This window comes from Chinchilla lanigera, unplaced genomic scaffold (assembly GCF_000276665.1).
Source record: "Chinchilla lanigera isolate Chin_1 unplaced genomic scaffold, ChiLan1.0 scaffold00040, whole genome shotgun sequence".
NCBI lineage: Eukaryota > Metazoa > Chordata > Mammalia > Rodentia > Chinchillidae > Chinchilla > Chinchilla lanigera.
The window spans coordinates 14,892,781-14,897,222 of NW_004955441.1; the positions used below are offsets into that span (position 1 = coordinate 14,892,781).

A 4,442-nucleotide genomic window follows, 5' to 3' on the forward strand; every position below is an offset into this window, starting at 1 on the left:
CGCGCTGCGGCCGGCGCGGCGATCGTGCTCGGGGTCTGGCGGAGCCGGTGCCGCCGGGGGCGGGCGGTCTCCGCAGAAACTCGTGTGAGTTTCAGAGCCGTTAACGAGAGGTTTCGGAGCAGGGCGGCCAAGCGCTCACATCCGCTGCGCTTCCTCTTCACGGGTGTAGAACAATCTCAATTTTACGTAAAACGGCAGCTGGAAAATTCATAATTACCGGTGAAAATACTTCGTTAGACGTACAGTAGATGCTAGTTTGATTTTCATAGGTGCACTTTCTTACGCTTTTTTAAAAATGGGCAGTTAACATTGGATGTTAATACGAACAGGTTTGCTTTAAAGGAATTGGATTTAATGTTTAGAGTATGTAAATGTGAAGCGCCAGAGCGGTGAAGATAAACTTCTGGAGAGTTTGGAAAACTGTAGAATTGAAATACAATCCTTGGCTTTGCGAACGCTCTGGTGGATGTGAGTGATTTCTGTAATACACGTTTCTGTTTGAAGCCGTTTTACTTGAAGAATGCTAAAGCAGAAGAAACGGCTGATGTCTTTAAAGGAATGGTGTGAAGTCATACAGCACCGTTTATTAGAATTTTAATTGTGACAGCTGTGTCCAGTCACTAATAGCGATACTGAGGAGGTACCGTGGGCTCCAGAAACTGAGTGTGTGCCGACCGCTGAGCAGTGCGTAGTTGAGAGAGGAGTGAGATAACGAAGTACTTCTATAAAGCAAGAAAGAGAAAACACTGCAAGGTAACTTGTTTAACGTCCGTAGTACGGGATCTGTCAAAGTGAAACTTTACAGTGTGCCAGGCAGAACTTAATCTTATGGCAGCTTACTGTGTAGATTTTCTGTGTGTGTGTGTGTGTGTGTGTGTGTGTGTGTGTGTGTGTTTTTGAGACAGGGTCTCACTACGCAGTTGAGGCTGGCCTTGAGCTCACTTTGTAGCCCAGGCTGGTCTCGAACTCACACAGTCCTGCCTCAGCCACCGGTGTGCTGGGATTACAGGCGTGCGCTGCCATGCCCGGTTTATGTGTGTATTTTCAGTGTCCCTTTTTTTCAGAACAATTTTGAGAGCCCAGTGCTTGACTGATTTCTCAGGGAAGAAAAAGATCTAGGTTAGATCTTAGGTTGGAGAGATTAACACATGGAAATAAGTTTCACGGTGTGAGAGGGCACATAATTAAGTTGATGCAAGCAGGAGCTGCAAGGGTCAAAAGGAGAGGGAGCCCCTAGAAGTTTGAGTAGACAGAAGAGGATTGTTGCAGAAAGTAAAGCTCTTGCTTTGTGAAGTGGAGCCTTCATGTTACCCCCATTAAAATTGCTGTAGATGAGACCACTCAAATGACCATACCCCTTGTATCAAGCATGAACACCACAGTTCGCAAGACCTTTCCAATTTTGGTTCTAGTCTTTTCCCATCTGAGTTTTCCACGGATCTCCAGAAACTATCCCTTACTCTCTACCTCACTGTGATGCTGTATCCATCCTCTTAACTATGGAAGATCTCTCAGGCTTGATCCCTGGATGAAATGTAAAGACCTGTGCCTTTAGAATCATAGAATTTTAGATCCACTTTGACGTTTCCAACTGAAAATTCTTTCCCTTCCCTAAGAGCCTATAGTTCTTTTGGGTTGTAGCATTCTGTAATGCCTTGTTTGCCTTTAGTGAACATTTTTGAGCACTTACTGTATTCCAAGGCCTTGTTACAGGAATTGAGGTTACAGTTTTGAACAAGACAGATTCCCATATACTTTAATAGATAACTTTTTAGGTTTTATCACCCCAACTATAAGGCCTTTGTATACTTACAGGAGTCTTGTTTTCTCAAGTACATGGTATTTTTTTTTTTTTTTTTTTTTTTTTTTTTTTTTTGAGACAAGAGTCTTGCTATGCAGTTCAGGCTGGCCTTGAGCTCACTTTGTAGCCCAAGCTGGTCTCGAACTTGCAATGATCCTCCTACCTCAGCCTCCCTAGTGCTGAGATTACAGGGCGCCACCATGCCTGGCTACATGGTATTTGCTTAGTAAGAATTTTATTGTTTTCTGAATAAAGAAAAGTAGGAGTTAGGGCGTGAAGTAGAGCGTTGGATGGAAAAGTGTGCCTACAAGTGAAGAGTGGAGAAGAATAACCAGTGATGGGTGGCTTTGTGATACCATGTCTGAATTTTAATTTGATTTACTATCAGAGTTCTTAAAAAAGACAACAGGGGGAATGATGATATTTCTTTGAGGAAGGTTCTTTTTACTGCACTCCACAGATTTATTGTGGGAAGGGAGAGGAATTGGAAAGACAGCTATGGAAGGAAAAACAAGTGAGTGAGGGAGGCTTGGGAGGATACTTGGTACCGAGAAGATGTGCCAGAGATACGACCGTAAACATGACCTGTGTTTAAATACCACATTGTTACTCTGCTGTGAGAAACCGAAAGTGCAAATAAGGACTAAAGTATATAACAGATCCTGGAAAATGGGAAGAAAATATTCAAATGAGAAGGGAAACAAGGGAGAGAGGAGAGGGAAAGGAAAGAAGGGGCAAGAAAAAGGAGGGGAAAATGGAAACAAAGCTTTTATAAATAAGGAGGGGCAAGAGGAGGAGAACGTGGAAGAGAAGCAGGATCTATCACGTACAGGTACACATGCCCTGTGACGAATGTGATCATTATGTATAGCTAATGTACCAAGGAAAAGAGAATCACTGACAAAAAGAAAAAAAGTGAGTGTGGCTGTAGTGATGGAGGTGTGGGTAGGACGGGTGAGGACTAGCCTTAAGAATCCACTTATTATCAGAGTTAATAGTTGATCCTTTGGGAATCATCCTAAGATGATCCTTTGGGAAACTAGCGCTTAAGGACATTTTGGTCATAATGTATCAGAGTGCGGACTTGTATGACGCCTATGGCATCGTTTCCTTGATGTCCTTATTTGTTACGTAAGAATGTTGTCTCCCATCATAGATGAGGGAACTAAAGAGAATGTGCCCATCAGTCACTTCCAAAAGATTTGAGTTCTTGTATTCTGCATTTCCTTTATGCCTTTTTTTTTTTTTGCTTAAATCATTTATTTTAGAATAGGGTTCGAGGGGGTTTATTTTGCTTTGTTTTTATTTGTTTTGAGACAGTGTCTCTAGTTCAGACCAGCATTAAACTCACTGTTTAGCCCAGGCTTGGCCTGGAATTCATGATCTTCCTGCCTCAGCTTCCCACCTGCCTTAGCTTCCTAGGTGCTGGGACTACTGGTTTGCACCATAGCTTAGAATAGTTTTGTATTTTAAGGAAAGCTACAAGCCTAGTTACATGTGTAGTACACATACACACCTCACCCTGTTTTCCCTGTTGTTTGCTCGGTTTTTATTTTTGTTTTTGTTTTGAGACAGGGGCTGCCTGTTTAGTTCAGGCTGGTCTTGAATCACTGTGTAACTCAGTGATCCTCCTACCTCAGCCTCTGGAGTGCTGCGCTTGGAGTGCTGTGCTGATAGGCGTGTGCCACCACCCCGGGCATTCCCTATTGTTAAGTTCTTACATTATGTTACATTTGTCACAACTAAGGAAACAAGGTTGCTGTTACAGTACTATGAACTGAACTGTATACATGTTGTTGTTTAGATTTCCTTGGTTTTTCCCTACAGTCTTTTTTTTTAAGACAAAGTGTCACTGTGTACTTCGGCCTGGCCTTGAATAAGCACAGCAATCCAGCCTCAGCCTTCCCGGTGCTGAGAGTGTAGACAGGAGCGGGCCACCACTCCCAGCTCCGCTAATGTCCTTTTCTACTCCAGAATTCCAGTTGTTGGCCTTTTTCTTGTTTTTGGTGACTGTCTTAAAAGTTTGCATGTATTGAAAGTTTTGCCTCCTTGATAATATTTCTGTATGGGTGTGGTGTTTCTGCCCTTATTTCTGTATGGGTGTTCAGAAATTTTTTTTCTGGGAAGTGTTTGAAAGGTGTGGTTGGGAAATGGGAAAATTCATCAGGAAAAGAACAAGACCCTGGGCTCCTCTTTGAGGGGCCATGATCGTGGAAAAGGAAAATGAGATTGAGGATGTGGGGCTGGGGATTTAGCTCAGCGGCAAAAGCGCCTGCCTGGCAAGTGCAAGGTCCTGAGTTCGGTTCCCGGTACCGGAGAAAAAACCAAAAAATAAAAAAAATAAAAACAAAAGAGATTGAGGATGTAAAGAGTGCTAGGCAGAGTTTTGAATGTGATGGTAAACATTTTTTGTGGAGAGAATTCACTTTGTACATACTAGGAGAGTAGAAGAATACTGCTGTTCTAACATTTGAAATGCTGTTGATAACACAATACTAATTTTATTGGAGAATAAAATGTTTTGCTTCATTAAAGACTTCTTGAATGAGGATTCCAGTTAATTTTTTTTCTAGTAAACTAAATTAACTATAAACCACTCTTACTTTGAACTCTTACTGAAATTTTAAAACTTTAAAAATTT

At 42.1% G+C, this 4,442-nt stretch overlaps 1 protein-coding gene across 2 annotated transcripts in view; it reads left to right on the forward strand.

Moving 5' to 3' along the window:
• Foxn2 (forkhead box N2) overlaps positions 1-4,442 on the forward strand; it is a 68,567-nt gene that overhangs the window by 10,469 nt on the left and 53,656 nt on the right. Inside the window, exon 1 of one of the 2 annotated variants that reach the window (XM_005390998.2) lies at positions 65-84. The exons of the other annotated variant lie outside the window; for it this stretch is intronic. The gene's annotated coding sequence lies outside the window, so the exon portion shown is untranslated. Of the gene's footprint in view, positions 1-64; positions 85-4,442 lie in introns of those variants that run through there. 2 annotated transcript variants of the gene reach the window in all.